Genomic DNA, 9,726 nt, shown 5'->3' with positions numbered 1-9,726 from the left:
GTAGGGTTAATTAACACAATCATCTTTTACAAGTTCAATAACAGGTTTTAAAAATCAAAATAGATATCATGCCTATAGGATGTGCATCAAACTCGTCTGATTCGCTTAAAGTAATAATGATCTATTAACGGGTCCTTAACGTCTTAATACAGCAACGATTTTAGAAGTCTAAATTCTTTGACAAAAACACTCTTGACTCAGTATGCTTTTAAATCCCTCAAATCGGCATCTTTTTCTGAAACAGTTTCTTTCTAAACGTTCTGCCTAAACGTTTTACTCAGACCCTGAAATTGTCTTTTAAAACAATTGCAACTTACCCTTTCCTTAGATATTTCTATCTCTGAAACTCTTTCACAACCATTTCTGTGTTTTATTTTTACTGCAGTCTATACTTTGTTTTCAAAACTCCCCTGCATTTGACTACTTTTTCCTGAAACCAGTACCTTTTAAATCACTCGCTTGAAATACCTTAATTTCTGACAATTGGATCCAAGTTTCCTAATGCAGAATTTCTATCTAAACATATGGGTTGAACCAGTCCGTTTGCTGTTTAAGTTTAATTTAAAGACCAAATCAGTATGTGCCAAGACATGCAAAACTAAGTGTTTGTTTGATTAAGGGGTTTACTTGAGCCTTACCTATTTTTTTTGTTCATCCTTATATTTGTTACTTGTTTTGTATGTCGCAATTAGAATTTTAACCTTTGAACTCCATATATGCCTATATCCCTTTCTTCCCCTTTAGGATTAGAAGTCCTGATACCCCGGGACTGATAGTATTGGGACGGGTAATAGCATGCAATAAATAACGATACCATTTTGCGCTTTAACACCTTAACGAGGTGGGAAGGGTAAATATGGATATGATGACCGATGCGTTAATATCACGTGCGACCCCTCTTCTGAGGAGTGATCGCTAGGTATTGCATTGAAATGATCCATATTAATTGTAAACATATAACTCCCTCCCTTTATTTGCTTTCATCTCTTCTTGTAAAACTATTCAAATCTCTTTTTCATGAATTTCTGCTCTCTCTACTTACCTTCGAAAATTTTCAACTTGGTCGCAATGTTATGTGCGAATCCTTATTTGAGCCTTGATTGTTTACTTGTAAAGTCACAATTGTAACATGGTCGGGAACCACACTAGTGGATCTTGAGGGGTATCTAACACCTTCCCCTCGGGATAATTTCTAGCCCTTACCCTAATCTCTGGTCTCTTTATCTCAAACCCTTCTTAAAGTGTCCTAATGCACTATAATCATTAGGTGGTGACTCTTCAACTTCTAAACTCAATTCTCGAAAGGTAATAGAGTTGTCCACCCAATGTCGTATACCCGATTTCTAACCCCACAGTTAGAGAAAAAGGGGGCGTTGACAGCGGCTGCCCAAGCGAAGGTGTGATTATGATAGCAGTTGTAGCTTCAACTCTTGCTCCAAATTTCCGACTTGGTCCGAGCCTCATCCGATTGACAATCAGGAACCTCAGGTCCCTGCCCAAACATACCAACAAGTTTAAAATCACAAATCGGACTCACTCGAACTCTCGGAATTCCTGAAACAACATTAATACTAAGAATCACACCCCAAAACCAATTGAATCAAACTTATGAACTTCAAGTTCTTCAATTTACTTCCAATGCGCCGAAACGTACTTATACCACTCAGACTGACACCAAATGTTGCATGCAAGTTTAAATAACTTTACGAAACTATTTCCGGTCTCAAAATTCTGCTTGGACCTCGATATCAGTATAACCCGCTCCAAACGAAATTTAAAGAACTTCTAAAATCTTCAAAGAACTAACTTTCACTATTAAGCGTCAAAATGCTCCCGGGTCATCCAAAACCCGATCCTAACATATGCCCAAGTCCGAAATCATCCTACAAACTTATTGGAACAGTCAAATAACTATTCTGAGGTCGTTTACTCAAAATATTGACCGAAGTCAAACTGGCCTTTTAAGCTAACCTTAAGGAACCAAGTGTTCTAATTTCAACCCGAACCCTTCTAAATTCCGAAATGACCATCCCCGCAAGTCATAAAATAGTAAAAGCACGTAGTGGAAGTCTTATTTAGGGTAACGGAGTTCTAAATAGCAAAATGACCCATCAGATCATTACACAACCCATCTTTATACACAATCCACAACCACAAGGATATATTCAAATGAATGAGAAGAAGGAAATGGACCCATGAAATCTATTCTACAAATATCAAATATTTCACACACTTGTATTGATTATAATGGCATCTCATATCTCTTAGTGATATTACCTAGTTTTTGACACTTATCACATTGTGCAACATATGCTCGGGCATCTTTAAAGAGTGTTGGCCAAAAAAAACTTCGCCTCCAATACTTTAAATGTAGTACGGTTTGCATCATAATGACCTTCAATTGCTCTTTCATGGTAGTTATACAAAATTTTGGTCATCTCTTCTTCAGGTACACACCTTCTGATGATATTATTTGCACAAGTTTTGAACAAGTAAGGTTCATTCCACAAATAATAGTAAGCATCAGAAATAAGGTTTTTTCTGTTGGTAAGAGAGATATTGGGGTGTCTATATTCCAACCAAGTAGTTAGTAATATCTGCGAACCAGGGTGGTTGAGTCACTACATAACAACTCATAGATATGAGTTCATTATTTTAATTCTTTATAACTAGCATACCTCTTTTCTTTAGTACTACCTGAACTGGACTTACCAAAGGGCTGTCTTAAATTGGGTAAATAATACATGCCGCTAAAAGCTGACAATCTCATTTTTCACCACTTCCTACATTGCAGGAATCAGTCTCCTTTGAGATTGGATTATTGGCTTGTATCTATACTCCATGAGGATTCTATGCGTACAAATTGCTGGACTAATCCTTTCGATATCCTCTACATTCCATCCTAAAGCTCATTTATGTGCTTTTAAGACATAAATTAGTCTTTCTTCTTCTTCTGCAGTCAAAAAAGATGAAATTATTACCAGAAATAATTCTTGCTCAAGATAATATATTTTAAATGATAAGGGAGAACTTTGAATTCAATTTTTAGTTGAACTTTTTCTGATTGCATCTTTTTAACTTTAGAATCATTTTCCAGTCTTTCATCTTCTTTCTTGATTATGGGATCACCATCTTGTGTAGTGCCTGATTTGGTCAAACATTTTTCCATTGAGTCAAAAATTAACTGATCATCTTTGAATTCATCTGCAAGATCACTAATCATATCAATAGAAAAGCATGAAGATGATGCCGCATCTCCTGAAAATCTTAGTATCTTTTGCATATAAAAAATGACTCTTTCTTTATCAACCCTCAAAATTAGTTGTCCTTGATGAACATATATGATTGCTCTTCCTGTAAAAATAAATGGTCTACCCAAAATTATTGGTTCATCGGGACATTCTTTAATTTCAATCACTATAAAATCTACAGGAAAAACAAACTTATCTACTCTTACAAGCATATTTCAGTTATTCCCTTAGGTTTCTTAGTACTTTGATTTGCAAACTGAAGAGAAACACCTTTGATTAAAAAATTGAAAATGGCATCAAATTTATTGAAGCTCCAAAATCACAAAGTGCTTTTTCAAAATATACTTCTCCCAGAGTGCATGGAATGGTAAAACTGTCAGGATCACCAAATTTTGTGGTAGCTTATTTTGAAGTATAACACTGCATTTTTCAGTAAGCATTATCATGAAAACCTCTTCCAATTTCCTTTTGCTTGACAAAATTTCTTTAAAAAATTTAGCATATGAAGGCATTTCCAACAAAACATCAGTGAAAGGAATATTAAAATGAATATGTATCAAGATTTTCAAAACCTTTGCAAATTGACCATCAAGCTTTTCTCGTTTTATTTTTTGTTGAAAAGGAATTGTCACATGTGGGGCAGTAAGTTTTTTAGAAATTATTTCTTCCTTATTCTTTATTTCTTTCTCATTTGATGATTCAAATGATTTTTCAATATTCGTACCTTTGTCTACCTATTGTTCTGTCTGGTTCTTTTCTTGTATGTCTGCATAAGGTTCATCAAGTTCCTTACCTGACCATAAAGTGATGGCCTTAAGGTGCTCCTTTGGATTTTTCTCTGTATTATTTGGTAAGGGACCCTGAGTCTTTTATGACACAAGAGCTACCAATTGATTTAACTGAATTTTCAGATTTTTGAGGGATGAATTTTGGCTTTCCATCTTTTCATCAATGACCTTAATATACTACTACAAAAGGTCATCAAGACTTGGATGAGCTTCTTGGTGCCTCTACTAGTATGACCCTGCTTGTTGATATGGTTCTGTTTGCTGATAAGATCTGTAACTCGGTTGCCCATGATTTTTACTCTAGTATCCCGGTGGACCCTGTACCTACTGTTTCTGGAAGCTTTGAGAGTTTTCTGCACCATTTGGGTTACTCCACTGAAAATCTGGATGCTTATGTGCCATTGGACTCCCAAAAAGATATGGCTTGTAATCGATGACATTAACCTGCTCATCCATTTGATTGGTTGCTTGACATTCATGGTTCTGGTGGTTTCCTTCGCACATGTCACAAGCCTCATATTGGTTTGATTGTTGTGTATTCACCTAAAAAGATTCAAACTTTTGTGCCAAAGAAATAATTTGTTGCATTAGTGTATTCAAAGCATCAACCTGATTTACCTTAGCATCCTTTTTAATGATTACACGCTCGGATGACCATTGGTTAGCATTCTCAGAAATTTCATTCAACAGTTGCAATGCTTCTTTTGTGGTTTGTCCCATTACATAACCTCCCACAGCTGCATCTATCACATTTCTAGCAGAGGGTTTTAACCCATAATAAAAAATATACAATTGCATATGTTCAGGAATGTCATGGTGTGGGAATTTTCTTAACATTGCTTTTAATCTTTCCCAAGCTTGATAAACAGACTCAGTGTCAGTCTGTAAGAAATTAGATATGTCTTGTCTTAACTTTGTTGTTATAACAAGGAAAAAAATATTTGTTTAAAAAACTTATGAGACATCTGGTCCCATGTCGTAATGGACCCTTGAGGCAAACTTCGTAGCCAAGTCTTGGCATCTCCTTTTAAAACAAAAAGAAGCCTTAACTTGATAGATTCAGGAGGTACTCCATTGTATTAACAGTTTTCATAAGTTCTTGAAAATCAATTAAATGACTATGTGGATCTTCACTTGTATCACCAGTGAAAATAAAAGATTGTTAAATTGTTTGAATCAGACCGGTCCTGATTTCAAAGTTGTTGGCTGCCACTGGGGATCTTCCTGACACTAGATTCACAGTTGAAGTGATCAAGTCTAGCATAATCCATAAGGATTCTGTTTGCTGGCCTTGGTGCCACTTCATCAAATTGCTCCTCTACATGGACCGTTGGTGGAATCTCAAGTGGGTTAATGTCCTGCGCTTTCTAGTTTTTCATTTATTTACAAGCTGCACCTTGAGAAGATGATGTTTGTTCTTTCCTGCGTAATCGAAAAAATCTTTCAATTTCAGGATTGTAATTAGCCAACTGTTTTATAGATGAGCGGGTCATAAACTACTTAAAATGTTGAAAGTGCAAAAAAAAATTATCATTAATTTCTAGTGTAGTACTAGTAATTAATAACTAAACTAAAGTAAATTTCAAAGATAATATAGATAGTTAATGAAGAAAAACAAATACCACAATATTGTAGATAATAATACTAGTAATTAATCCAATAATAAAATATAAAATATAAAACAATGAAACTAACAAGTGTCAGTAGTAATACAGACAACGAATTGAGATAGTATAGTATTATTAATTATAAACAAAAGTTGTACTAGTCAATAATAATGATCATTAAGAATAACACTGTAGAAGTAGTAGTACTACTAATAATAATATAATATTACAAAAATAATAAATATATAAAAAATAATAAGAAAATAATAATATGTAACAACAAAGTATATTGAAAAATTTTAAAAAAACGTCGAAGTACTGGCAATGAGAAAAAAAATGATACAACAAGTGATAGTACTAATAACAATTGCACTAAATATAATGAAGGAAAGCTAATGATTGCAATAATAGGAAGAAGTACTAATATGTTTTTTTTTTCTCTTAAAAAATTGTTACAAAAGAAACGATAATATTAATATGACAGTAGCAGTTATAGTACTACTTAGTAAATAGTGATAATAGTAACAGATAAATAACAATAATAAGGTCTCAAATTAGCAATAAAATATTTAATTTGAAGTAGATGTATGTCGATCCCCGGCAGCAGCGCCAAAATTTAACGAGACCAATGTGTATAGGATTTTCCTGCTCTTGTTTTGTTAAATTGTAGTATAGTTTATGACATCGTCCCACAAAGATTGAAAAATATATTCTACAGACTTATAATATTTTAACTACAATTTGAGAGAATCAGATTGATAAAAAGTTGTGGAATTAAAACTTGTTAAATACTTAACAAAATTAAATAACTTTTGAAAGATTTTTAATTTAAAAGAGTTGGGAATCGTTGAATTCACTTGATAATATATTATAATAAAATCTCACTTTCTACATGTATTCTCTAAAGGATAATGTATACGGTGAAATCGAAGGGTCCAATTTCTCATTGTCAAAGCACCTCGGAAGACCGTCTCGAAGTCCCGGGGCTAAAAGGCTACGATCGAGACTCCTCTCTCGAGGTTCGTCGACACTCTGTCTTGTGATAATGTCAACCAAGGCCACGTCGAAAACAGGGAGTTCCCAAGGCACGTGGGTAGGACTGAAAGAGCATAGAGAGCTACTCTAGGACCCGAGTCAGGGTGTCATCTAGTGGTCACATTTCCATATCTTTGTAATCAATGCTTTTTGTACTATGATGGGATTTTCCTCCTATATAAAGGGGATCCCTATCACTTTGTAAGGGTTGGTCACTTCAGTTACTCCATACGAAAATATACAAGAACTCTCTATTTCACTCTCTCACATACTCTCTTGATATTATTGCTTTCATTTCTTGTCTTCTTATTTGTTCATCATTTATTGCTTATCATTGGCCATAAAGAGCCTTCATTGATTATTTCATATCTGTTAGCCCTACCCTGATAACCCACGATAGCTCAAGTCCGAGCCCCGGAATCGACCTCGAGGCTCCGGATCGACAAGCTCGAGGCCCTGAATAACTGACTTATCGGTTTGATTGTAGTTCCCTCCTTAACTTTATTTCGTCTCTAAACCTCATATACTTAGCATCAACTGCTTAACAAACTAGCATAAAAATAGATCACGTATTTTTAGAGTCCCATCAATAAATCTAACTATTATTACCATTTTCACGGTAAACAGTTTGGCGCCAACCATGGGGCTAAAAATAATAGTGATTATTTTCTTGCTGATTTCTCACACAACACAAGTTATCTTTCACGCTTTTTCTTGTCCAAAATCTTTGATTTTAGGTCAATATGTACTCAATGAATGGAGGCGAAAACAACAATCTCGAGGACCACGGGGAAAACGGTGGATGTTCCGGGAGTTGGTGTGCTACCACAAAACCCTGGGAATTTGCCTGAACCAATCCCCATGGAGGCGGTCTCTTGTGACGCCCAACGCATCGATATAAGCTCACATACCGACAGGAGCATGCATTAGGGAGATCCACAAGAAGCTTAGAAAACCACGACGAGGGAAGGACGTGAGGTTAGCCTTCATGTTATTTTTGAAATGTTGCAAGCACAACAACTAGTTGTTGCTGTGCTACAAAGTCACCAGAAAACTCCCAACACGGTAGCACCGGGGACAGCTCCCCCAGCTGAACAGGTACCAGAGAGATCAAGCAATAACGGTTCGATGACCGATCCTGGTATCATAAAAATGCTCGAGGACCTCATCAGGAGGATCGATTCGGGCGAGAAGATGATAGAAGCCAATGACAAAAAGGTCGAAACTAACAACTCCAGGGTCGACTAAATTCCGGGCGCACCCCCGGTCCTGAAAGGCGTGGATTCGAAGAAGTTCATACAAAGGTCGTTCCCTGAGGAGGCGGCCCAGAAACCCATTCCAAAGATGTTCAAAATGTCGAAACTCCCAAAATACAATGGGACCTCAGATCCCAATGAGCACGTTACCGCCTACACCTGTGTGGTAAAAGGCAACGACATAAATGACGACGAAAATGAGTTAGTCTTGTTAAAAAGGTTCGGGAAAACACTCTCAAATGGGGCCATGATGTGGTATCACAACTTAGCTCCTAACTCCATAGGCTCATTCGCCATGCTAGCAGAATTCTTCGTAATGGCACATGTCGGTGCCACCAAAGTAGCAACGACGAAATTCGACGTTTTCAAGATTAAGCAAAGGGAGAACGAGATGCTGCGAGAATTCGTATATCGCTTTCAAATGGAATGGATGGAGCTACCGCCAGTCTCCGATGACTAGTCAGTGCAGGCTTTCACTCAAGGTCTGAATGAACGAAGCTTGGTGGCTTCAAAATAATTGAAACAAAATTTGATCGACTATCCAGCTGTGAACTGGTCGGACATTCACAACCGGTGCCAGTTGAAAATCAGGGCTGAGGATGACTAGCTGGGGGCCCCCTCGGGCTCAGTATATCCAAGGAGGCTCTTGGCGAAGGAGCCAAAGCCAAACAAAGAAAGATACCAACCGTACACCGAAGATAGGATGAACGCCCCGAGGCCCAACCCACCGTGCAATAATGGAAGGATAGGCCGAGGACAGAACCCTCGGGGACTCACTAACAGAGCCAGATTCGATAGTAATGCAGGGCCAACGGGGACACCGCACTTATCAAAATACAACTTCAACGTCAATGTATCATACATCGTGTTCGCCATCAGTAAAATCAAAGACGCCAGGTGGCCCAGGCCTGTACAATCGGACCATTCACAAAGGAATCATAACTTAGTATGCCAGTTTCACAACACGCATGGCCACAGGATCGAGGATTGCCACCAACTCCAAGAAGAGGTAGCTCTCTAGTTAACAAAGGTCATCTCCGAGAATTCCTTAGCAACCAAGCCAAAAATCAGTTCCAGGAAAGAGAGGCGGCCAAGAAAAATGAAGCAAATGAGCCACAACATGTCATCCACATGATCTTGGGAGGCGTCGATGCCCCGCAAGAACCCATAATGAGAAGAATAAAATATTCATCACTAGAGAAAAGCGAACCCGGGGATATATTCCCCAGGACGCCCTCACATGCAGCAAAGAGGACACCGAGACCTTGTATCAACCTCACAATGACGCACTAGTAATATCTTTCCTCATAAATTATTTTAAAATAAAATGTGTACTCGTGGATCCAGGTAGCTCGGCCAATATTATCAGGTCGAGGGTGATAGAGCAGCTTGAACTACTTGACCAAATCGTGTCTGCCACTCGTGTCCTCAACGGATTCAACATGGCAAGTGAAACAACAAAAGGAGAAATTACGCTCCCAGTCACCGTGGCCGGTACGACCTAAGACGCCAAATTCCATGTCATCGAAGGAAACATGAGGTATAACGCCTTGTTCGGATGGTCGTGGATACACTGCATGAGAGCAGTACCATCCACTCTCCACCAAATGATGAAATTCTTAACAAAGGATGGAATTAAACCGTCTACGGGGAACAACATGCGGCGAGGGAAATGTTTGTGGTGCACGATGTGGCACCGCCATTAGGACCTCTGCTTGCAAAAGATCCAAAGGGTAATCAAGCCACGCCTTCGATCAAACACGTCAAACAAAGTAAAGGACCATACCAC

At 37.7% G+C, this 9,726-nt stretch overlaps 1 non-coding gene across 1 annotated transcript; it reads left to right on the top strand.

The window, feature by feature from the left end:
* The first annotated feature begins 4,847 nt into the window (after positions 1-4,847).
* Positions 4,848-4,954, top strand: LOC138884411 (small nucleolar RNA R71). The gene has a single exon (XR_011404605.1). It is a non-coding gene; the product is annotated as a small nucleolar RNA R71 (small nucleolar RNA).
* The last annotated feature ends 4,772 nt before the right edge of the window (positions 4,955-9,726 follow it).

This window comes from Nicotiana sylvestris, chromosome 12, assembly GCF_000393655.2.
Source record: "Nicotiana sylvestris chromosome 12, ASM39365v2, whole genome shotgun sequence".
In the NCBI taxonomy this organism is placed as follows: domain Eukaryota; kingdom Viridiplantae; phylum Streptophyta; class Magnoliopsida; order Solanales; family Solanaceae; genus Nicotiana; species Nicotiana sylvestris.
The sequence above is the reverse complement of the archived record's forward strand: the minus strand, read 5'-3'. Positions and strand labels throughout refer to the sequence as shown.